Source organism: Heterodontus francisci, unplaced genomic scaffold (genome assembly GCF_036365525.1).
Source record: "Heterodontus francisci isolate sHetFra1 unplaced genomic scaffold, sHetFra1.hap1 HAP1_SCAFFOLD_121, whole genome shotgun sequence".
Lineage (NCBI taxonomy): Eukaryota > Metazoa > Chordata > Chondrichthyes > Heterodontiformes > Heterodontidae > Heterodontus > Heterodontus francisci.
The window spans coordinates 3,069,867-3,096,259 of NW_027140425.1; the positions used below are offsets into that span (position 1 = coordinate 3,069,867).

Below are 26,393 nucleotides of genomic sequence, written 5' to 3' on the forward strand. Positions count from 1 at the left end.
TGCTTTGATATAGGCAGAATAATCCTAGCTTTTCCAACCTAACATTGTAACTAAAATCCACCATCCCTGGATCCATTCTGGTATATCGCCTCTGCACCCTCTCAAGGACCCTCACAATCTTTCGAAAGTCTGCTGAGCAGAACTGGAAGCAACACTCCAATTGGGGCCTAACCAGAATGTTATAATGGTTCAGCATAACTTCCCTGCTTTTGTACTCAATGCCTCTATTTATAAAGCCCAAGATCCCATATGCTTTGCGAACCACTCTCGCAATATGTCTTGCCACCTTCAAAGATTGATGCACATGAACCCCAAGTCCCTCTATTCCAGCACACTCTTTAGAACTGTGCCATTAAGTATATATTGCCTCTCCCTATTTCTTCTGCCAAAATGCATCACCTCACATTTATCACTGTTAAATTCCATCTGCCACCTGTCTGCCCATTCTGCGAGCCCATCACTGTCCTGTTGCAGGCAGTTCATATCATCCTCACTGTTTGCCACTCCTCCAAGTTTCTTGTCATCGGCATATTTTGAGATTCTACTCTGTATTCGAAGATCCAAGTCACTTACCTTTCGCAAAAAAAGCAGTTGTTCTCGCACTGACCCTTGGGGAACACCACTGTCGACGATCCTCCGGTCTGACCAAGAACCATTTAATATGACTCGCTGTTTTCAGTCTTTCAAACAATTTACTATTCAAATGGACACTGACCCTCCTAATCCATGAACCTCAATTTTGTTGACAACCCTTTTATGTGGTACTTTATAAAATGCTTTCGTAACATCCATATAAACAACATCCACTGCATTCCCTTCATCAGTATTCTCAGATAGTTTATCAACAAATACAGTTAGATTCGTCAAGCATGAACTCCCATTTATAAATCCATGCCCACTCTCCTGAATTAACTCAAACCACTCCAAAGGACTTGATTTTTTCCCCTGACCTGTTGGTCTCGTGCTGATAGCAAGCTCACCATAGAGCATGTATTTGGCAATGTGACCGTCATCCATTTGGCCCAATCAACAGAGTCACCGCTGAATCAAGAGGGCAAACATGCTGCGGATCCCTGCACGCTGGTGTACTTCCGCATTCGACACTCTGTCCTGCCAGGAGATGCCCAGTATCCATTTGAGGCAGTGGAGGTGGAAGCTGTTCAGCCGTTTCTTTTGGCTTGTGTAAGTTGTTGATGCTTCTCTACTCTAAAGGAGGGTGCTGAGAACACAAGCCTGGTACACGTGGAGCTTTGTATTTTCGGTCAATTTGCTGTCGGTTCACACTTGTCTTCCCAACTTTGACATGACAGCTGCAGCATTGGCAATCCTGGTGCTGATTTCAGCATCAAGGAACAGATTGCTGGTGATTGTTGATTGAAGGTATGTGAAGCTGTTGACAACCTCCAAAGTGAGGTTATAGATGTTGATGGAAAGTGGAGTCTCTACGTCCTGGCCCATAACTTTCATCTTCCTGGTGCTGATCGTCAGTCCAAACTCTTTGCAGGCCAGGGAGAACCGATCTACAAGTTGCTGTGACTGAACTTCATTATGGGATGTCAGCACAGCATCATCAGCAAACAGCAACTCACAGACTAGGAATTTACCCACTTTGGTCTTGGCGCACAGTCTTGCCAAGTTGAACAGCTTGTCGTCAGCTCTGATATACAGGTGAACACCCCCATCTGTGTCACTGAAAGTGTACAATAGCAGCATGGAGAAGAATACACCAATTATAAAGGATGTGATAACTAGACAGTTAGAAAATAATGATATGATTGGGCAGAGTCAACATAGTTTTATGAAAAGGAAAACAGGTTTGAAAAACCTTTTGAGTTTTTTGAGGATGTTACCTATGGAACAGATAAAGGAGAACCAGTGGATGTGTGGTATTTGTATTTTCCTTTGGTAAGGTCCCACACAGGAGGTGAGTAAACAAAATTAGAGCACATAGGCTTGGGGATAATATACTGATATGGATTGAGAATTGGTTAACAGACCGAAAACAGAGAGCAGGGATAACGGGTCCTTCTCAGGATGTCAGGCTGTTACTATCGGGGTACTGCAAGGATCAGTGTTGGAGCCACAGCTGTTAACAACCTATATAAATGATTTGGATGTGGGGATTAAATGTAATATTTCCAAGTTTGCAGATGACACAAAGCTCGGTGAAGTGTGAGTTGTGAGGAGGATGCAGAGAGGCTTCCAGGGGACCTGGAGAGGCTAAGTGAATGGGCAAGAACATGGAATATAATGTGAATAAGTGTTAAGTTATCCACTTTGGTAGAATAAACAGAAAGACAGAGTATTTCTTAAATGGTGAGAGGTTGGGAAGTGTCGATGTCCAAAGGGACCTGGGTGTCCTTGTTCCTGAGACTCTAAAAACTCTTGTGCAGGTGCAGCAATCAATTAGGAAGGCAAATGGTATGTTGTACCCACACGAGGGGTCATGAGTACAGGAGTAAAGATGTCTTGCTGCAATTGTCTAGAGCCTTGGTGAATCCGCACTGGAGTATTGTGTACAGTTTATTCTCCTCATCTTATGAAGGATACACTTGCCATAGAGGGGGTGAAACAGAGGGTCAACAGACTAATCTTTTTTTTGCATTTATTTCATTTCATCTCAGTTTGTTCAGTTTGCTTACCTAGTGTTTTTTTTTCAGGTTTGTACTTCCTGCTGCTCAATATTCAGCCCGTTAACACCTAATCTGTACTAATGCTTTGTCTTTCAACACACCACTAACATATTGTTTGCCTTTGCTGCGTGACCTTTTGGTCAGCTATGTGGCCTTGTCCAATCTACACCTTCTCCTTTGTTATCTCTTGCCCCACCCCCACCTCACTTGCTTATAACCTGTGACTTTTCTAATGTATGTCAGTTCCGAAGAAGGGTCACTGACCTGAAACGTTAACTCTGCTTCTCTTTTCACAGATGCTGCCAGACCTGCTGAGTGGTTCCAGCATTTCTTGTTTTCATGTCACCAGACTAATCCCTGGGATGGTGGGATTGTCTTCTGAGGAAACTGGGCCTGTATTCCTTAACGTTTCGAAGAATGAGAGGTGATCTGATTGAAACTGACAAAATTCTTACAGGGCGTGACAGTGTGGATGTAGACAGGATGTTTGCCCTGGTTGGTGAGTCTAAAACCAAAGGACATCATCTCAGAATAAGGAGTAGGCCATTTAAAACTGAGATGGGTGGAATTTCTTCACTCAGACGGCGGTGAATCATTGGAATACTGTGCCCCAGAGGGCTGCGGCAGTTCAATCATTGAGCATGTTCAAGACAGAAATTGATAGAAATCTTGATACTCATGACATCAAGGGATATGGGGAGAGCATGGGAAAGGGGCTTTGAGGTCGGTGATCAGCCATGGTCGAATTGAATGACACAGCAGGCTCGACGGGCTCAATAGCTAACTCCTATGTTCCTCTGTTCCAAAGAGAGTTGGCGCCAGCGTGCAGCCCTGCTTATCTTGAAAGCGTCTGATGTTGCTCCATTGTAACTGATGGAACTGTGCATGTTCTCGTGGAAAGAAGAGATGATGCCCAAGAGGTCAGGAGGGCAGCCCATGTTACATCGCAGTTTGAAGAGGCCGTCTCTGCTGACAAGATCAAAGGCCTTAGTGATGTTGATAAAAATGCGCGAGGCTCTGTGGCACAATGGATAGCGTCTTGGAGTTCTAATTAATGACGATGAAGATATTTAAAGATTGTGGGTTCAAGTCCCACCGGAGTCAGATTTTGGATCAGAAACAGAGGAGCACAACGGAACAACAAATGAAGAAATGCGCCAAAAGCACAGACTCGGAGACAGAGCGAGAGAGAGAGGAGCAGAGCAGGGGAAAAAAAATCGAGGAGTGTCATCACAATGGAGAGTGAGAGCAGGGAAACAGAGAGCCGCTGGGGTGAGGAGACAGTATTTGGTTCTTTCTTCGGTGCAGTGGAAGGAGCTGTTTGTTGAGGATCTGGTAAGCTGTGACATCACAGGCAAGCAGGTAGTTGATTGGTTTGGAAGAACCGACCTGCTTGATGCGCATCTGATCAGTGATTAAGGTTCATTTTGGACCTAACGCTTAAAATAGTAAACAAACTAGTAGTAAGTTTAATAAAATATGCAATAAAATGAATAATTGAATAAAATATTTAAGTAGTTAATTGAAACACGTGAAGGATGACAGGACAGGTGATGTGTCACAGCTGCAGCATGTGGGAGCTCCTGGATGCCAGTGTGATCCAGGGCAAACACATCTGCAGTAAGTGTTTGCGGCTCAAAGAGGGAGAAAAAAGGAATGTAGTGGTAGTAGGGGACAGTATAGTAAGGTGGATTGACTCTGTTCTCTGCAGCAAAAGCAAGAGTCCAGACGGCTGTGTTGCCTGCCGGTGCCAGGATTCAGGACATCTGCTCAGGGCTGGAGTGAAACATACAATGGGAGGGGGAGGATCCAGTCATCGTGGTCCATGTCGGTACCAACGACATAGGCAGGACAAGGATAGACGTTCTGCTAAGTCAGTATGAGGAACTAGGCTCCAAATTAAGAAGCAGAACCTCAAAGTTAATCATCTCTGGATTATTACCTGAGCCAAGTGCAAATCCAAAGCCGAGGACAAATAAGATTAGAGAAAGTAATTTGCGGCTGAAAGACTGGTGTGGTAGTAGTGGGTTCTGGTTCATGGGGCATTGGCACCAGTACTGGAGAAAGAGGTGGCTGTACCGTTGGGACGGTCTACATCTGAACCGTGCTGGTGCCGGTGTTCCAGTAAGCCACATAACGAGGGACGTAGAGACGGTTTTAAACTGAATAGTGGGGGCAAGGGATCAAATTTGGGAAGATATGGTGAATCAAGGAGGAGAGACAAGGCAAGAGAGAAAGGTATAAATATGGGAAATGATAAACAGACTGGGACAGGAAGGGACAGAATGTACAAATCTAAGAGTAAATCGACAGATAAGGCTAGAGGTGACGAAAATAATAAAAGGACAAAACTAAATGTTCTGTATCTGAATGCATGGAGCATTCGAAACAAAACAGATGAACTGGGAGCACGAATAGAATAAATAAGTACGATCTGATAGTCATTACAGAGACATGGCTGCAGGGCGACAGAGATTGGGATGTGAATATTGGAGGTGACATGGCATTTTGGAAGGACAGGTAGCTAGGAAAAGGTGGCGGGGTAGCTCTGTTAATTAATGATGTTATTAGCGCAAGAGAGAGGGATGACCTGAGTTCTGGAGATCAGGATGCAGAAGCAGTTTGTGTCGAGATGAGAAATCAAAAATGCACGAAGTCACTTGTGGGAGTGGTGTACAGGCCACCTACCATTAACCACACTGTCGGATGGGATATCAAGGAAGAAATAGTGGCAGCTTGTCAGAAAGGTACTGTGATAATTATGGGGGATTTTAATCTACATATAGACTGGAAAATTCTGATGGGCAGAGGCAGCCTAGATGAGGAGTACATAGAATGTTTTTGGGATAATTTCTTGGAACAATACATTCTGGAGCCAACCAGAGAGCAGGCTATACTAGAACTGGCATTGTGCAACGAGATAGGATTAATTAATGACCTCATAGTTCAGGTGCCCCTAGGTAGTAGCAATTATAATATGATTGAATTTTACATTCCGTTTGAGGGAGAGGAGAGTGGGTCCCAGACTAGTATTTTAAATTTAAATAAGGGCAATTATAAGGTCATGAAAGCAGAGCTAGCTAAAGTGAACTGGCAAATTAGGTTAAGGGATAAGTCAATAGAGATGCAGTGGCAGACATTTCAGGGGATATTTCAGAATACACAGAATAGATACATTTCAACGAGAAAGAAAAGTTCCAAAGGTGGGACTCACCATCCATGGTTCACGAAAACAGTTAAAGATACTACCAAACTTAAAGAAAAAGCCTATAATTGTGCAAAGGTGGGAGGCAGGTCAGAAGATTGGACAGAATATAAAAAAAACAGCAAAGAATTACTAAAAGATTGATAAGGAAGGTAAAATTAGAGTATGAGAGAAAGCTCGCAAGGAATTTCAAGACAACTAGTAAGAGTTTCGATAGATATTTTAAAAAGAAAAGAGTTAACAAAGCGACTGTCGTTCCTACAGAAAGTATCTCTGGGGAATTAATAATGGATAATTAAGAGATGGCAGATGAATTGAACAGATACTTGGCATCGGTCTTCACTATTGAGGATACAAATAACATCCCAGTATTAGCCGTATATCAGGAAATTGAAGGGAGGGAGGAACTCAGGAAAATTACAATCACCAGGGAAGTGGTACTAAACAAATTCTTGGAGCTGCGGGTTGACAAGTTGCCAGGTCCTGAATTGGCTAGTGAGATAGTTGATGCGCTGGTTTTAATATTCCAAAATTCCCTAGATTCGGGAAGGTTCCGTTAGATTGGAAAAGAGTGAATGTAACTCATTTATTCAAAAAGGGAGGGAGACAGAAAGCAGGAAACGACAGGCCAGTTAGCTTAACATTTGTCTTAGGGAAAATGTTTGGAGCTATTACAGAGGATGTTATAGCAGGGCATTTAGAAAAAAATTAAGGTAATCAGGCAGAGTCAACATGGTTTTTTGAAAGGGAAATCATGTTCAACCAATTTATTGGAGTTCTTTGAGGGAGTTACATGTGCTGTGGATAAAGGGGAACCAGTGGATGCATTGTATTTCGATTTCCAGAAGGATAAGGTGCCATATCAAAGGTTATTGCAGAAAATAAAAGCTCATGGTGTCGGGGGTAACATATTGGCATGGATAGAAGATTGGCTAGCTGACAGGAAACAGAGAGTCAGCATAAATGGGTCATTTTCTGGTTGGCAAGAAGTAACGAGTGGTGTGCCACAGGGATCTGTGCTGGGGCCTCAACTTTTTACAATTTATATAAATGACTTAGATGAAGGGACCGAAGGTATTGTTGCTAAATTTGCTGATCACAAAGATAGGTAGGAATGTCAGTTGTGAAAAGGACATAAGGGGGCTACAAAGGGATATAGATAGGTTAAGTGATTGGGCAAAGACCTGGCAAATGGTGTATCATGTGGGAAAGTCGGAAATTGGCCACTGTGGCAGGAAGAATAAAAAAGCATATTATCTAAATGGTGAGAGATTGCAGAGCTCTGAGATGCAGAGTGATCTGGGTGTCCGAGGGCATAAATTGCAAAAGGTTAGTATGCAGGTCCAGCACGTAATTAGGAAAGCTAATGGAATGTTATCATTTATCACCATGGGAATTGAATACAATAGTAGGGAGGTTATGCTTCAGCTATACAGGACATTGGTGAGACCTCTTCTGCAGTACTGAGTACAGTACTGGTCTCCTTATTTGCGGAAGGATGTAAATGCATTGGAGGTAGCACAGAGAAAGTTTACTGGACTAATACATGGAATGGGTGGGCTGTCTGACGAGGAAAGATTGGACAAGCTAGGTTTGTCTCCGCCAGAGTTTAGAAGAGAAAGAGGCGACATGATTTGTTATTTAATTTATGAATTAACAAATTAGCTATCCTCCAGTCTTCCAGTACCTCACCCGTGGCAAACGATGAGACAAAAATCTCTGCCAGCGCCCCAGCAATCTCCTCCCTTGCTTCCCATAGCATCCTAGGATACATCAGATCAGGCCCTGGGGATTTATCCATCTTAATGCGCTTCAAAACCTCCAACACCTCCTCCTTTGTAATGTTGATATGCTGCAGGATATCGCTGTTCCCTCCCTTGAACTCACTAGCTTCCATGACCTTCTCCACCGTAAGTACAGACGAGAAATATTCATTTAAGACCTCGCCCATTTCGCGTGGCTTCACACATAGATTGCCACACTGATCCTTAAGGGGACCTACTCTCTCCCTAGCTACCCTTTTACTCTTAATATACGTATAGAATCTTTTAGGATTCTCCTTTATCTGCCAGGGAAATCTCATGGCCCCTTTTCGCCCTCCTAATTTCCTTCTTAAGTGTACTCCTACATCCCCTATACTTCTCGAGGGACTCGCTCGATCCCAGCTGCCTATACCTGACGTATGCCTCCTTCTTTGTCCTGACCAGACCCTCAAAATCCCTCGTCAGCCAAGGTTCCCTAAACTTGCCAGACTTGCCCTTCCATCTAATAGGAACATGCTGGCCCTGAACTCTTCCTATCTCACTTTTAAAAGCCTCCCACTTGCCAGACGTCCCTTGACCTGTAAACAGCCTCTCCCATTCAACTTTTGAGAGTTCCTGTCTGATGCCATGGAAATTGACGTTCCCCCAATTTAGGACTTCAACCTGAGGACCAGTCCTTTCCTTTTTCATAACTATCTTGAAGCTAATAGAGTTATGGTCACGGGTCCCAAAGTGCTCCCCCACTGACACATCAACCACCTGCCCATCCTCATTTCCTAAGAGGAGGTCGAGTGTAGCACCTTCTCTAGTAGGGCCATCCGCATACAGTTTCAGAAAACTATCCTGGACACACTTAACAAATTCTTCCCCATGTGATCCCTCAGCACTAAGGCAGCCCCAGTCAATATTAGGGAAGTTAAAATCACCTACTATTACAACCCTATAATTCCTACACCTATCTGTGATTTCCCTACATATATGCTCCTCCACTTCCCTCTGACTATTGGGGGGGCCTATAGTATAATCCCATCAAAGTGATCACCCCTTTCTTATTTCTCAGTTCTACCAGTATGGCCTCACTGGACATTCACCCCGGGATATCCTCTCTCAGTACTGATGTCCTCCCTAATCAATAGTGCAACTCCCCCTCCTCTCTAACCTCCACCTCTGTCACGCTGGAAGGATTGGTACCCCGGAACATTGAGCTGCCAGTCCTGCCCATCCCTCAACCACGTTTCCGTAATAGCTACAATATCACAATCCCATGTACCGATCCATGCTCTGAGTTCATCTGCCTTACCTGGAAGTATACTTGCATTAAAGTAAATGCAGTTTAGCCTACCAGACCTTCCACGCTCCCTGCTCCTGCCTGGCCTGCCTACTGGACTTGCTTGCTTTAACCTCTCCATTTGTCTCAACTACCTCATTGGAGAAACTAATACTTTGGGTCCCACCCCCGCTGCAAGACTAGCTTAAACCCTCCCGTGTATTACTATAGAATCTCCTTCCAAGGATATTGGTCCCCTTCCAGTTCAGATGCAACCCGTCCCTCTTGTACAGGTCACCTCTGCAGCAGAAGAGATCCCAATGATCCAAGTACCTGAAGCCCTCCCGCCTTCGCCAGTCTTCAGCAACGCATTCATTTGCCTAATCCTCCTATTCCTACCCGCACTAGCACATGTCACAGGGAGTAATCCTGAGATTACAACTCTAGAGGTCCTGCTTTTTAACCTTCTGCCTAACTGCCTATATTCACTTTGCAGAGCTTCATCTCTCTTCCAGCCTATGTCGTTCGTACCAATGTGGACCACGATCTCTGGCTGCTCAGCCTCCCCTTTCAGAATGTCCTGCAGCTGCTCTGAAACATCCTTGACCCTAGTATTAGGGAGGCAACATACCATCCTGGAGTCATGTTTGAGGCCACAGAAACGCCAATCTGCACCCCTGATGATAGAATCCCCTATCACAATAGCTCTTCCACTCCTTTTCCTCCCCTGCTGTGCAGCAGAGCCCTCCGTGGTGCCACGGACCGCGCTGTTGCTCTTTTCTCCTGGGAGGTCTTCCCCCCAACAGTAACCAAAGCGGTGTATCTGTTTCAGAGGGGAATGGCCACAGGGGACTCCTGCACTACCTGCCTGCTCCTACTATTCCATCTGGTGGTCACCCATCCCTTTTCTGCCTGTGCATCCATTACCTGCGGTGCGACCACCTCACTAAACATGCTATCCATGACGTCTTCAGCTTCGCGGACGCTCCACAGTGAAACCACCCGCAGCTCCAGCTCCATAATGCGAGTAGCCAGCAGCTGCAGCTGGATACACTTCCTGCACACATGGTCGTCATGGAGACTGGGAGGGTTCCTGAATCCCCACATAGCGCAGGAGGAGCATATCATGGGGCTGAGTTCTCCTGCTATGACTTACCCTTAGATTAATTAGTTACTCCCTTAATTAAAAAATACTAATGACACTAGGGGCCTTGTTCTACCCACTACAATCTAAAGTCCTTCATAAGCAACACTGAATTAAAAAAACACATTAGTAGTACTCACCTGATTACCAGAGGTTTTATTTTCAACTAAAACACTTTGCCCTTTTCTTCAAGATATTGAACAACACGAACAGCAGTGCCTCACCAACCAATCAACTTGCAGCTCTCCTCTGACGTCACAGTTGGCTTCTTTTTTTTCAAAACTCCAGCACACTGGAAGAGCTCCACTCCACTCCTGGAAGGTAAGAGACTGGGCCTCGATCCTCCGAGGGGATTTATAGGCTCCGCTCTCAATGTTCTCCTCATATCGGTCCATAAAGGTCTGCTCCGCTCCTCTCCGCTCCCGGAAGGTAATTCACCAGCTTTTGCAGAAAAGTAGGTCTTAAGCTGTTGCAGTCCCTGTTAGAAAGATAGTCTAAGTTATTCTGAAGCCATCTTCCAATGTCATCTACATGTAAGCAGGATTTTAAAGGATAAGATGTAGTTTTTAAAAGTCACTTCAATCTTGCTCAAGAGTCTTTACAAAGAAGCCAAGTAAATCTTGATAAAAAGTCATATACATTTCGAGATCTTTTAAAAGCACTTCAATCTTTTTAATAAAAAGTCTGATGTAAATTTAAGAACTCTGATGAGGCCATGCTAAAAACTTACATCCAATTAAGAAATAAAATACAACATTTAAAATGTGCGAACTCCTTTCTGAAAGTTGACCCCTGCTGCTGCCGGTGTCTTCCTGGAATAGTGGAGCTGTTGTGTCAACAGAAAAGTCCTTGCCGAGCAGCCCTGAGCCTGTTCGTACCGGCTTTACTCCAACCCAGGTAAAAATCAGGGTACATTGTGGGCAATGAGCCCAAATTGCTGAACTGCAGGTCCCTGTCACTTTAAAGAGTGGGCTGGTGCGATTATGATCAGAGGCTCCTTCGAAGCACATTTCTCACCACGACAACTTCCAGATGCTGGTGTTAGTGTGTGCATGTACTGGCAGTTGCAGTGCTGTTCAGACCCTCAATAGCAGTGAAAGTCTCAGAGTTCACCGCTATTGGGGCTGTAAAATCCAGGCCAATATCTCACAGTCCTGTTAGATTTGCTCTCCCTCTGTACAAAATCAAACTCTACACATTGTCTTTCACTCACTCCTGTTTCCAGCCCTGATGGTGCAGAAATCCCCTCTCAAAGGTACACAATCCAGTTGATTTCTGATCAAATACCTCCTTCCTCATTCAATAGAGGAAACAGAGACATGAACAGGAGTCAGGTGCAAGAAAGTTTCACCAACAGAGCAAAGAAAGGCACCAACAAAAGTCACACCTACTTTCCAAATCATTTCACTGGAATATTCTTTCACTTGTTTTGTCGGATGACTGCAATAAATATGAAAATGAGCACCATGAGGTTTGTGTTCACTAGTCACTTGTTCTCCTGTGTTTGTCTGTCAGGATTGTAATTCAATTTGTATTGGATATTGAAGAGAATCTCTTTTCAAGATGATTGCACATCGTACTGTGTTTAAAGCAACCAACTTGAAAAATGGCAGAAAATGAATGTTTCAATACCTGTGTGACCAGATTCTTCCAATGCTTTTCAACAGCTAGATTGATGATGCTTGTAATCTGTATCCTATGGAGAATGGGAGAGGAGAATAAAAACATGGTGCATGAACAGGACAGACTGTGTAAAATGGGAGCACAGAAATACTGCCACCTCATTGAAAGTTAATGAGATTTATTCGAAGTCAGATACCTGTCCACAATGAACAAGTGAATACATTAATTGTCCACTTTCAATCCAAATGGGACTGAGGTTCCAACAGAGAAGTTTTCTGGAAAATACCTGCTGCAGTTTTAAAATTGATGAACTGGAACATCTTATACTAACTTTCAAATAACTGGAGTGATTGTATAGTTCTCATAGTGGAGAGAAGGAGTTGTTTATAAATAGAAGCAGAAAGACACATTTGTGGATTGGTGAATGAGCTTTAACTTTCTGAAATGTATTTGCCCATTGGTTGCAGGTCACTGGAAATTCTTTTTTACATTTCAATTGTAGCAGCAGCAGTTAGCAGCAAAATATCTGATTAATCAGAGTAGTGGGTCTGGGAAACACTTAAACAGCCGAGACCCAGTAAAACAGAACTCCAAGTAATAGTTTAAATAAGGCACTGAACTGACAGAGCGGTAAAGGCCTGCTCAGGTCAGGAAAAAAAACCCGACCCGAACCCAACAGAACCACATTGGACCCGAGCCCGACCCGGCCCGAGTATCTCCATTTATTCCCACGCCCAAACTAACCCGAGCCTTACCCGACCACCAGAATGTTCACTTTACCTACCTCCCTATTCCGAATCTGCAGGAAGCTGCAGCATGAGCGCAATGACATCATCGAGATGCTCCCTTGCTCACTGAGCAGACTCAGAGTTTCCCTCCTTGATGACCCGGACTCCCAGCTTAGGTTCGCTTTTCAACTTTTGACACTTATTAAACTCAACTTCCCAGCAGAGTTAAATGTAATACTCGAACCTGGCCCGACCTGACCCGAGCCCAAAAGCCAGACCCGGAAGAGCGATCCGACACGACCCGAACCCGACACAGGTCGTCGGGTCCCGTCGGGTTCAGGTCGGGTGGCAGGCCTTTGCAGAGCGGAGGTCAGATGAAGATTGAATTAATTTCAATCACTGAGTCTAAACAAGAAGTAAATCTGCCAGGGATGGAAGACTTTGCTTTCCCTGCGAGCTTGTGGCGCAACGGTAGCGCGTCTGACTCCTGATCAGAAGGTTGTGTGTTCAAATCACAGCAGGCTCAGTTATGTTTTACAGCAGCTCAAGTTCCTGGATTTTATTTCAGAAGAGAGTTCGTTCGATTGGAATGTTCAGTGAATGTTTGAATTTCAAGATCAACTTTAATAGATTAAAGTCCTGATTTCTGGTTCCGTTCCATTTCCATGCTCAGTTCTTATTTCACACTGTTTTATATCAGAACAATGTTTCAGGGATGTGATGTGTCCATTGTTTGTCCAATCGCTGTGTCACCCAGTGTGAGAAATAAAACACAAACCGCACAGCATGCGGCTCAAACCCATACCTCGCTCTGTCTATTGGCCGCTTAGTTCAGTTGGTTAGGACGCAGTGTTGATAACAACAAGGCTGTGGATTTGATCCCCATGTGCGCTGTCACATGGTCAGTCATTAATTTGACACATTTTTGTAACACTTAAAATCCAGCTTTCAGATGCAAACAAGTTTACATAAAATGTCAAATGGAATTTATTTTGAATAACATCCATTGCATCTTTGTCACTGGTCTGGAGTAACACAGAATTCTTTCCAATTATCTTCCATTTGCTGATAAACATTGAACTCGTGGCCTGTTCTCGTTAATGGTCACGAGCAGCAAAAACAGACAGAGTGAGTCTGACCGCCCAGAGATGTGGAAAAGGCTTCAGTATGGGACATATGCAGTAAATCAAATGTTCACCCGGCCCCGAAAGATTCAAAAACTGGGGAAAAGGACACAAGGAGATAGAGAATAAGCTAAAGCTGACAATGTAAATATTTCCCATCCTTGATATCTCTCTATTCCAATCCAACCTTCAGAGTTCGATAAATAATTTCAGTGTAAATTGTGCAGCTCAGGAGTCAAAACCAAAGGGCGATGCAGAATAAAGGAGAACTGCCAAAACCCCAGATTGAACCAGGGATCTTCAGTCTAACACACTCCCAACTGAGCTATTTCAGTCTCACAAGCTTGGGATGAAAAGTGGCAAGTAACATTCGCACCACACAAGTGCCAGGCAATGACCATCTCCAACAAGAGAGAATCTAACTATCTCCCCTTGACATTCAATAGCATTACAATCACTGAATCCCTCACCATCAACATCATGGAGGTTACCATGGGTAGCCATACAAATAACGTGACTACAAGAGCAGGTCAGAGACTTGGAATCCTGAGGTGAGTAATTACAGTGCAGCTGTTGGCTCCACCCCAGGGGCTGTATTTGTTCTGTAAACCATGAAGCAGCTTCCTCTCAAATCCCAGGTTTATCAATAAATCCTCTTACAAAAGCCCCAAAGTGTGATATATTCCTCTCACTCATCCATGACTCCTGTCTCCCCAAAGCCTGTCCACCATCTGCAATTCACAAGTCAAGAGTGTGATGGAATACTCTCCACTTGCCTGGATGGGTGCAATTCCAACTCAAGAATTTCAACACCGTCCAGGACAAAGCAGCCCACTTGATTGGCACCCCATCTGCAAACATTCACTCCCTCCACCATCGGCACACAGTGGCAGCAGTGTGTACCGTCTACAAGATGCACTGCAGCAATGCACCAAGACTCCTTAGACAGCACCTTCCAAACCCAGCGACGTTTACCACCGAGAAGGGCAAGGGCAGCAAATGCAGGGGATACCACCACCTGCAAGCTCCCCTCCAAGCCACACATCATCCTGACTTGGAACTATATCGCCGTTCCTTCACTGTCGCTGGGTCAAAATCCTGGAACTCCCTTCCTCACAGCACTGTGGGTGTACCTACCCCACATGGACTGCAGCGGTTCAAGAAAGCAGCTCACCACCACCTTCTCATGGGCAGTACATGCTGGCCTAGCCAGCGATGCCCACATCGCATGAATGAATGAATAAAAAAGTGAAGTATCCCTTGTGTCATTGTTTAGGTAGAAAATATAACCCTGGTGGAATTGTCCCTCCCAATCACACCTCACTTCATGGAACATAGAAAATCGAGAAAATTTATGGCACAGAATGAGACCATTTAGCAATCGTGTCTGTGCCAGCTGAAAAAGAGCGATCCAGCCCAATCCCACTTTCCAGGTCTTGGGAATGGGATCTGAACAGATCTCAGAGCTCACATTATGTGAATGTTCTGTTGAAGTATTGGTGAGCTGATATACCAGGGGAGATTCACACTGTTAGACACAGTGTGAAATACATTCAAGTACTTATAAAACATTACAACATGTGAGTAATATTCCCCATTGATTTCTCAGCACTGATGGATTGTGAAGTGGGAGACAGCCAGAAGTCCCAGTGATCCACACTGACCCTGAGCCGAGAATGAAATGAGAAAAAGTTCAATCTTCAGCAATGAGATGCTGCAGAGAGGTAAGAGTCCTTGAATCAAGGAGGGACTTACTCATACTGCTGTTGAATCTCATTTCAAACACTCATTGAACACTCTGCCGAGGAATTCAGAGCTGGATAACGCCTGTAAAATCAGCCTAAAAAGGAAATAGAAAACACCCACCGTGGGCTCAAACTCAAAAACTTGAGATTCAGAGTTTCATGCTTTCATCGACTGAGCTCACCAGGCCTGAGACAGTGTCCCCGTCCAGTCTGTTATTGGACGGTGCAGCTGTTGGCTCCACCCCAGGGGCTGAATTTGTTCTGTAAACCATGAACCAGCTTCCTCTCAAATCCCAGGTCCATCAATAAATCCTCTTCCAAAAGCCCCAAAGTGTGATATATTCCTCTTACTCATCCAGAATAAAAGTTACATCTTTTGCTCTTTTTACCTTCCAGACATTGACTTCTATTTTACTCAGCATTTATTTCTCTCTCCTTTTTATGTTGTGCATTTCCTAATAAACATTTCATTTCAATTATGTATGAGGGATGAAATGAACAGAAGAGATTTTCTGCAATGGTACCGGAGTGTGGGACAGAGCGAGTGGTTCGGATCTGGAATACACTGCCTGAGAGTGTGCTGGAGGCAGATTCAATCGTGGCTTTCAAAAGGGAACCGGATAAACACCTGAATAGAGAAAATTTGCAGGGTTGCAATGAAAGGGCAGAGGAGTGGAATTAGCTGATCTGCTCTTGCAAAGAGCTGTCATGGAAATGATGGACTGAATGGTCTCCTTCTGTACTGTAACCATTTGATTCGTTGATTCTAACTCTGTCAAAGTTGTTCTGAACTTGCTCTGCTCCAAGGAGCACAACCCCAGCTTTTCCAGTGTCTGCACATAACTGAAGTTATGAGGAACCATGGGGAACCCACTGTAAACCTTCCTCCAGACAGAAATACAACTGTTCACCACCACACTGTGACCCAGCTGTTCACATGATTTGGATGTGGGGACCAAATGTAGTATTTCCAAGTTTGCAGATGACACAAAACTAGGTGGGAATGTGTGTTGTGAGGAAGATGCAAAGCGGCTTCAGGGGAATTTGGATAGACTTAGTGAGTGGACAAGAAAGTGGCACATGAAATATAATGTGTAAAAATGTGAGGTTATCCACTTTGGTAGGAGAAACAGATGTGCAGATTATTTGTTAAATGGTAAGAGTGTGAATGTACAAAGGGGCCTGGGTGTCCTTGTCAATAAGTGACTGAAAGCTAACATGCAGGTGCAGCAAGCAATTAGGAAGGCTAATGATATGTTAGCCTCCATCACAAGAGGATTTGAGTACAGGAGTAGTGAAGTCTTGCTTCAATTGTATATAACCTTGGTTGGTCTGCAGTTTGGAATACTGTGTGAAGTTTTGTTCCCCTTACCTTAGGAAGGATATCATTGCCATCGAGGGAATGCAACGAAGGTTCACCAGACTTGTTCCCGGGATGGCGGGACTGTCAAATGAAGAGAGATTGGGGAAACTGGGCCTGTATTCTCTCGAGTTTTGAAGAATGAGAGGTGATCTCATTGAAACTTACAAAATATTGAAAGGGATAGACAGGTAGATGAAGCTCAGATGTTTCCCCCGGTTGAGGAGTCTAGAAAGAGGGGACACAATTTCAACGTCAGGGGAAAACCACTTTGGACAGCGATGAGGAGAAATTTCTTTACTCAGAGGGTTGTGAATCTTTGGAATTCTCTACCCCAGAGAGCTGTGGAAGCTCAGTCATTGAGTATGTTGAAAGCAGAGATTGACAGATTTCTAAATACAAATGACATAGGGCATATGGAGATAGTGTGGGAAAAAGACATTGAAGTGGATTATCAGTCATCATCATATTGAATGGCAGGGTGGGCTCGACGGGCTGAATGGCCTACTCCTGCTCCTATGTTCCTATCAGTCTGCAAACTTCATATGCATGCTGTCATTGTCCCTTTTATTCCATGGGCTTCAGTTTTACTGGCAGTCTAGTATGTGACATCATCAAGAAGGTTTTCAATAAGTTAAATAAGGAGAAATTGTTTCCAGTGGTAAAAGGGTCAGTAACCAGAGGATGTATTTTTCAGGTGATTGAGAAAAGAACCAGAGGCGAAATGAGGAATGATTTTTTACACAGTGATGTGTTGTGATCTGGAATGCACTGTCTGATCAGGACTTGAAAGCAGATTCAGTAGTAACTTTGAAAAGCAATTGGGATAAATACTGGAAGGAAAAATGTACAGATTACAGGAGATAGCACTGACACAATGGATCAAATGGCCTCCTTCTTTGGGTATCATTCTTTGGTTTTATGAACATAATGTTGATACAATTCGCTGAGTTGGAAGGGAAGTGAACCCAGATTCCGGGTATTCTAAATACCAGACCCAAACCAAATGAACAAGCCCGTTGTTTAATCTCTGTTTTTCACACCAGCTTCTCCTCGCTCTTTCTGTGTTTCCTGCCTGGTCTGTTCCTCTGACCTTCATTCCTGACACTCTATTGAGAATGGCCAACTCACTGCGCCTCTCACTCACACCGTCACTCCACCCCTTCACCCACTTCCAAACCTCTCTGTTCAACAGTACCTCACATCTGCTCCTCTGCTCCATTAATATAACAGGAAAACATTTTCAAACAGACATTTCCAGACAGTGGACGTTCCAGTAAGACAAGGAAAAGATCAGATTCATTCACTTTAAACACAGAGAGTGCAGCTCTCCCTGTTCAGTCGAAGGAGCAGATGTAGTTTCTCTCCCATTAGTCTTAGAGACATGGGCCAGAATTTTAAGGGACCGTTGGAGACGGGAATGGAGGCCGGGGAGGGGGAGGGGGGGTGTATAAAATAGGGATGGAAGACGTTGGACCGGATTTTTCTGTCGGCGGCTGACGTGGAGGGCAGACTTCGCACATCCACACGGCAAGAAGGCATTTAAAGTATTTATGAGTCCAATTGTCAGCAATTTTATTCACTGGGTCCAATTGAACTAATAGTGCACGGGAACCACGGGGCTTCAGAGCCTCGCCTGGTTGAAGGAGGCAACTGGGAGGTGGGAGCTGAGTGTTGGCTTCACTGGGAAGCTATCGGGTGAGGCAGCGTCACTTGGCAGCAATGGTGGAGGGGGAAAGGGCATCGGGAAACACTGTCAGGAGTGGGGGCCAACGTGCCAGCTCTGCAGGGTTAGCCACACCAGGGTGTCATTGTGGCAGTGCCACTTCATTGAGGGTGACAAGTGAGGTAAATGTGGCTGGGTGTTGTTTACTGTGAAGGCCTTGCACTCCGGGAAGGGCAACCTGTCATGGGACTCATTCGAGGCTCTCATTGGATTCGAGGCTCCCATTGAGGAGGAGGAGGAGGAGGAGTAGAAGGAATGGACGGAGGCGCAGGCACCAGCAGGGGCACCACAGGAGCTTGGAGGCCCACAGGAAGGCCAGCCTCGAACAGGAGGCTGGAGAAGGAGGCAGAGGAACACGTCAGCCGAGTTTCAACTACCTGCAGATGTCCGAGTGACAGTGTCTCCGCAGACTGCGCCTCTCCACGGAGGTCGTCATTGATCTCTCTGCCATGATGTAGCTGTGCCCCATGCGACTTGGTGGGCACCTGATGCCAGTGTCACTGAAGGTCACCGTGCCACTGAACTTCTTCACCACCAGATCATTGCGGGGAACAACTGGAGATATGCGTGGAATCTCACAGTCTGTAGTGAATCAGTGCATCAAGGAGGTCACCAATGTCCTGTTCAGGAGGGCCGGTGACTATCTGCACATTAATCCAAACAGTCAAGCTGAGAGAGCTATCGGATTCGGGGCCATCGCTGGATTCCACCAGGTGGAGGGTGTCATTGACTGCAGCCATGTGACCATCAAGGCTCCTGCAGACCAGCCAGCAGCCTTCAACAGGAAGGGCTTCCACTTGCTTAGTGTGCAATTGGTCTGCGACCACTGCAAATGGATCCCATAGGTGTGTGCACAAATCCTGGGAAGCAGCCACAACGCCTGAATGCCAACGCACTCCCAGGTGCCAGAACCATTCCGCGGCCCCATCCGCTTTCAGAGATGGATCCTTGGAGACAAGGGCTACCCACTGAGGACATGATTACTGACGTCTGTGAGGAACCCACGCACGGATGCAGAGGAGAGGTACAACACCTGCTGCGGGTCAACCCGAGCGACCATCAAGGAGGCCATTGGTCTCCTGAAGATGAGATTCAGGTGCCTAGATCGATCCAGTGGAGCCCTTAAGTATGTCCCGGCGAGGGGCTCGCATATCGTGGTGGTTTGCTGTGCACAGCACAATCTGGCATTACAGAGGGGTGAGGTGTTGACTGGTGAGGATATTGTGGAGTGTGATGTCTCCTCTGATGATGAGGATGTGGAGGAGGATGCTGCCCAAGCAGTGCCAGATGAAAAACCTCAGGCACAGCAGGAAAAGGGCCATGAGAAACACACAAGGGAGACATGAGACACCCTTATACATTCAAGTTTCCTTTGAGCCTTACCACCTTCTGGAACCACAGCAATAAAGTCTTAGCTTGAAGCAGCCCTGTTGTCGCCTCCTTCCTTCTGCACTGCAGCGTCCAGGTACACATCGCACAGTGACAAGGCCGAAGCTTTGTGAACTCAGGGCTTGGTCAGTCACTTCCAGCCCCTTGGGAGGAAGGGTTTAAATGAAGTCCCAAAAGGCATCAACAATAGGAAGGAGACATAGTGAGAGGACATCATTTCTTTCTTCCGTGTGACGGCAAACACAACCCTATTCATCTGGAATGTACATTCACCCGTGAACCCAAGTGAATCTAGGTGCTCTTCTTAAATCTTTTCCGGGTGCTCCGACGTGGTGCTCCCCCTGCTCTGGCAGCTGAGATGGAGACAGGCTGCTGACCTTGCTGCCCCATGGCTTGGGATGACATTGGTGGTGGTCCTCTTGCTGCCTGAGGTCTGGAGGGACCCGGCACACTGAGGGCCTCCTGCACAGGTACAGGGACCCCACTCTGTCATCGAGGGTGATGGAGGCAGGCACTGGCATCACTGGTGTCACTGGCAGAGGGGCTTTAGAGCTACTGTCCACACCAGGAGCACCCAGAGAGGAGACCCCAGATGTAGCAGCCAGCTGCTCCTCCCCAGTTGTAAGACACACTTGTACCTCCCTGCTGACCTGAGAGGGACGTGGACCTGGTGGAGAGTTCAGGTGCCTCGTCCCCCCTCTCGCCTTGTCACCACTGGATGGAGCTCATGGACAAAGTGATGGAGTGCAAGTCTGCGCACATCTCCGGCAGCCACTGATTGGTCGGCTGGATCTGGCTCTCCATCAGAGTCACCAATCTCTCAAGGAAGGAAGCCAGACACACCCCCATAGGAGACAGTACAGCATGCAAGGCCTGGATGGACTCCTCCATCATCCGAGCTTGGTTACACATAACCTCCGGCAACTCTGCCAGATGTTGCCTGACCTCTTGCTACAGCTGCAGCATTTCCCATGTTGCCGGTGACACCAGAGGCACGTCATCAGCCTGGGACTCAGCATGGGGCTGGCTCCCACAGACTCCCAACTGCCAGTGGCCTCGGCTGTCACAGCCTCCGTCAGCTGCCCGGGCCTGTCTGTGACGTGCTCACCAGCTTGTGTGCCCAAATCTAACAGCGAGTGGATACCCACCGAGTGAGGGTTTCTGTGCTGGTGGAGGGTGCAGGGGAATGATGTGACGGTGCACCCTCTGAGGCTCCCACCTCCTCCTCAGGTGTCCGGCTGTCCCCCAGTCTCTCCAGCTCTTCACGCTTGTCGTTCATCCCAGCCTGTATGAGCAAACAGGGACATTGAAGTGTTAGGGTCTGCCCATCATGACATTCCAACCACCTCTACTGTGCAGCTCCATTGATGCAGTGGTAAACAGATGTGCAGTGTGGTTCCTTTGCAGCGGATGCTCCCTTGTGCCCCAGGAGATGTTCAGTCACTCTCTTGGGTAGGTGTCCCTGTCTCTCCATCAGCTATGGAGCAGCTGCCTTGCTGCCCGGCCTGTTCCATGGCCTCCTCCTCCATTGGGATGAGGACGCGGAGATAAGGCACTCCACCGCCAGTCTTGACACGCTCTTTCCGATTGTGGGCTGTCTTCTCCTGCAGCCACTATGATGAACAAAGTTAGTCTCCCAGCGGGGACAAGCCCAACATCTCTGATGGTGATAGTCCAGCAGTCCATGATGGGGACACACGTATTCCTCTTGCATGTGGCCCCCTCTCGAGGGACTGTGTGAGTTTATACAATGACTGACGTGCAACCCCCACCGAGATGCAGCCAAGCCTCAGGCGGCATGTCCTGCTGCCCTTCCCCAATGCACATGACTGGGTGGTCACTCCCTTTCCACCAAACACTCCCTCTCACTCTGCCACACGCAATGTCCAAAGTGTCCAAAGTGTTTGGAGTTCTCACCTGAGCAGCCTGGATCAGGTCATTGACCCGCTTCCTGCACTGGATCCATGTCCTGCGGGTGAACCCACAGCTGCTGACTTCACCTACTATCTCCAGCCATCTTTACTTGGTCAGGTGGGCAGGTCTTCACCTCACATCCCTGGGAAAGAGGATCTTCCACCTTTCTCTTGGCACCTGGAGGCGAACCTGCAGGAAGGCATCGCTAAACTGTGGGACCATGGTCACTGCAGGTTCGAATTCAGCTCCTTACCTATCAGGCTGCAGATGCAGCAGAACGGATCCTGGGGCATCAGAGGCAGCAGAACGGATCCTGGGGCAGCAGAATGGGTCCTGGGGCAGCAGAACGGATCCTGGGGCAGCAGAGGCAGCAGAACGGATCCTGGGGCAGCAGAATGGGTCCTGGGACAGCAGAACGGATCCTGGGGCAGCAGAGGCAGCAGAACGGATCCTGGGGCAGCAGAATGTGCCCTGGGACAGCAGAACGCGTCCTGGGGCAGGAGAGGCAGCAGAACGGGTCCTGGGGCAGCAGAACGGGTCCTGGGGCAGCAGAGGCAGCAGAACGGGTCCTGGGACCGCAGAGGGCTCTCAGGAAGACACTCCTTTAAACCAGGCAGCAGTGAATGCAGGCCTGGCAGCCCTTTTAATATGGTGCCAGCACCTGCCGTTGTGTCAGATGCCGGTGCCATCGGTGCCTCGTTCCCTGCCTCTGGTCCTTGTTTACATGGGCCCCACGCCTCCCCTTCATTAATTGGTCGGCTGCTCCTTGATCGGGGTCGGCCGGCCACATTTTACTTGTGTGGTGATGACACCCGCTTCCGGTGTCTCTGCCGAGAGCCGCAGCGTTAGTTTAAACTTCAGCCCATGGGGTCAAGAGTGGAAAATCTCCCCTCTGATTCTCTCTACTTAAACTGATGTAGACACCAAATTAGAACTGATGAAACCAGGGATTGTATCCTGGTTCTTCAATCTAGTGTTCTCCCAACTGAGCTATTCCATCCTCACTGTGAACTCATCTTCATTGGAGACAAATATAACTCCAGGTGGAATTTTCCCACCCGTTCATTCCTCACTTCAGGGGAATGGGACCCGACCAGATCGCGGAACTCAGATTATGTTAATGTTCTGCTCTTGATATCTTCATATTATCTTGCGTTTGAGCCACTTTTAATCAGGTTCACGGACAAATTCTTCCATCATCCCTTCTCCCACATTCTCTCTCTCATTCATTCATTCTTTATTCCTCACAGTCCAGAAAGAGTTAGGAATCAGAGCTCACTCCCAAACCCTCTGCACACAGACCTCTGTCTGTTACCCTGTTTGATCCAAGAGACCAGTCAATAATTTACACTCTTTAGAAACACAGAAAGCTGCCTCAGAGTGTTGGACAGAGTTAAATACACTGAAGTCTTCTGAAAAAAGTTCATCTTACGGGTTGTTACTGAGCCCACAGAGCAGGACGGGCCCAGGCTCCAGCCCCAGCCCCAGCCTGTGCTGTGTTAGCTGATTCCACCTGGTGTGATACTGAGCCACATGGAGCAGGAAAGTGCCTGGTTGTATTCATGGCCTGTGTTGAGTTAACTGATCCCACTCAGTGTGGTAGGAGCCACACAGAACAGAATGGGCCCAGGCTCCTTCCTCAGCCTGAGGAATGATAGTTCTTCTCACACGTTGTTGTACAGAGCCCCACACAGAACAGGAAAATCTCAGGCTCCATCCCCGGCCTGTGGTATTTTACTTCATCGCACCTGGTATGGTATGGAGTCCCCAGAGCAGGAAAGATCCAGCTTCCATCTCCGGCCTGTGCTGAATTAGCTGATCTGACCTGGTTGGCACTGAACCGCAATCAGGGAAGGATGGGCCGAGGCTCCATGGCCTGTGGTGTGTTAGTTATTCTCATTTGGTGAGGTACTGAGCACCGTATAGAGCAGGAAGGGCCTGTGCTCAGTGAGCTGATCTCACCTTGTGTTGTCCTGAGACCCACTCACAAAGCAGGACGGGCCTAGGCCTCATCCCCGGCCTGTGTTCAATTAGCAGATCTCAGCCAAAAGATTTTGATAAGGTTCCACACAAGAGGCTTCTCTATCGGATTAAAGTCCCTGGTATCAGTGGTAATATATTGATCTGGATTGGGAACTGCCTGGCAGGACGTAGGCAGAAAGTAGTTCCAGATGGATCTGGATCTGTTTGGAGACCAGTTACCAGTGGTATCTCGCAGGGATCGGTGTTGGGACTGTTGCTCTTTACTATTTTTATTAATGATCTGGATGTAGGTGTAGGGGGCACCATCTGTAAATTTACAGATGATTTGAAGATCTGTGCGAGTGTTCAGACTGTAGACGATACTCGACTGTTTCAGGCTGATCTTAATGTGTTGGGAGATTGGGTTCATGACTGGTAAATGATGTTTAATTTGGGTAAGTGCAGTGTTATTCATGTGGACAGGGCGAATGCTCAACATTCATACACCCTTCAGGGAAAAACATTAAAGTAGGTGGAAAAAAGAAAATAATTTTGAGCAGAGATCTGGATGTTCTAGTGCACAGATCTCTAAAGGTACAGCAGTAATGCTGTGAAGTGATAGTTGGAGCAAATAGGGGGTTGGGCTGCATTCAGAGGACAATTGAGTATAAAATGAGGCATATTCTTTCATGGGATGTGAGCTACACTGGCAAGGCCAGAATTTGTTACCCATCCCTAATTGTCCTTGACAAGGTGGTGGTGAGCTGCCTTCTTGAATTGCTGCACCCCATGTGGTGTAGGTACACCCACAGTGCTGTTAGGAAGGGAGATCCAGGATTTTGACCCAGCATCAGTGAAGGAACAGCGATATATTTGCAGATCAGATGGTGTGTGACTTGGAGGGGAGCTTGCACATGGTGGTGTTTCCATGCATCTGCAGCCCTTGTCCTTCAAGGTGGTGGAGGTCTTCGGTTTGGAAGGTGCTGTCTGCGGAGCCTTGGTGAGTTGCAGCAGTGCATCTGGTAGATGGTACACACGATTGCCACTGTGTGTCAGTGGTGAAGGGAGTGAATGTTCAAGGTGGTGAATGGGGTGACAAGCAAGACGGCTGCTTTGTCCTGAACAGTGTCGAGTTTCTACTGTATTCTTGGTGCTGCATTTATCCTGGTTTGTGCCTTGTAGATGGTTAACAAGTTTTGGAGAGTCAAAAATCACAATATTATTACAGTGCAGAAGGAGGCCATTCGGTCCATTGTGTCAGCATAGAATCATAGAACATAGAAAGTTTACAGCACAGGCAGGCCAAAAAACGAGCCACCCAGCTGAATCCCATTGTCCAGCATTTGGACCGTAGCCCTGCAGGTTCAGGTACTTGAGGTGCACATCCAGACTCCTTTTAAATGAGTTGAGGGTTTCTGCCTCAGCTACCCTTGCAGGCAGTGAGTTCCAGACTCCCACAGCCCTTTGGGTGAAAAAACCTTTCCTCATCTCCCCTCTAATTGTTCAACACATCACTTTAAATCTATGCCCCCTAGTCACTGACCTCCCTACTAAGGTAAATAGACCCTTCCCATCCATTCTAACCAGACCCCTCACAATTTTGTACATTTCAATCAAATCTCCCCTCAGCCTCTTCTATTCCAAGGAGAACAACCCCAGTCTATCCAATCTTTCCTCATAGCTGCATTTTTCCAGTCCTGGCAACATCCTCGTAAATCTCCTCTGTAGCCTCTCCAGTGCAATTACATCCTTTCTGGAATGAGGTGACCAGAACTGCACACAGAACTCAAGTTGTGGCCTAACTAATGATTTATACAGTTCCAGCATAACCTCCCTGCTCTTATATTCCATACATCGGCTAATAAAGAAAAGGGTTCCATAAGCCTTCTGATCCAACTTATCAACCTGTCCTGCTACTTTCAGGGATCTGTGGACATTCACTTCAATGTCCCTCACTTCATCGACACCTCTCAGCATTCACCCATTAATTGTGTATTCCTTTGCTGTGTTTGACCTCACCAAAGGCAGCACCTCACACTTCTCCAAGTTGAATTCCATTTGCCACTTTTCTGCCCACCTGACCAGTCCATTTCTCCAGCTCTCCTAATGAGCAGTTGACCTAGTGCCTTGAGCTGAGTTACTCATCACAGAATTCCCACTATCTGATTTACCCTTGTCGCCAGAGTATGTATATGAATGGTCCAGTTGTCAATGGTAACCCCCAGGATGTTGATGGTGGGGGGATTCAGCGATGGTAATGCTGTTGATCGTCAAAGGGAGATGGTTACATTCTCTCTTGTTGGAGATGGTCATTGCCTGGTACTTATGTGGTGTGAATGTTACTTGCCACTTAGCAGCCCAAGTCTGAATGTTGTCCAGGTCTTGCTGCTTCTGGACACGGACTCCTTCGGTATCTGAGATGTCCCGAATTTGTCCTTTTATGAAACCTTGGTCAGGACTCACTTGGAATATTGCATACAGTCTTGGTCTCCTCACATGATGGGTGATATTGAGGCTTTGGAAAGGGTACAGAGGAGAGACATTCGACGAATTCCCTGTATAAGACATCTTGGTTATCAAGTTAGACTAAAAGAGTTGGGACCCTACACCTTAGAGAAACCTAGACTGAGGGGTGATCCGATTGAGGTTCATAAATAATGAAGGGTCCAATTTAGCATGGGAGAGGAGTCAGAACTTTCTCTTGTGAAAGGCCAGATGGCACCCGGATCACATTAAATTTCATTTTCAGTGGTGGGTCAATGTGCCAGGATGGCCGAGTGGTTAAGGCGTTGTATTTATGATCCAATAGA

At 46.6% G+C, this 26,393-nt stretch overlaps 1 non-coding gene across 1 annotated transcript; it reads left to right on the forward strand.

Annotated features, from left to right (window-relative positions):
- The first annotated feature begins 12,817 nt into the window (after positions 1 to 12,817).
- Positions 12,818 to 12,889, forward strand: trnar-ccu (transfer RNA arginine (anticodon CCU)). The gene has a single exon. It is a non-coding gene; the product is annotated as a tRNA-Arg (tRNA).
- The last annotated feature ends 13,504 nt before the right edge of the window (positions 12,890 to 26,393 follow it).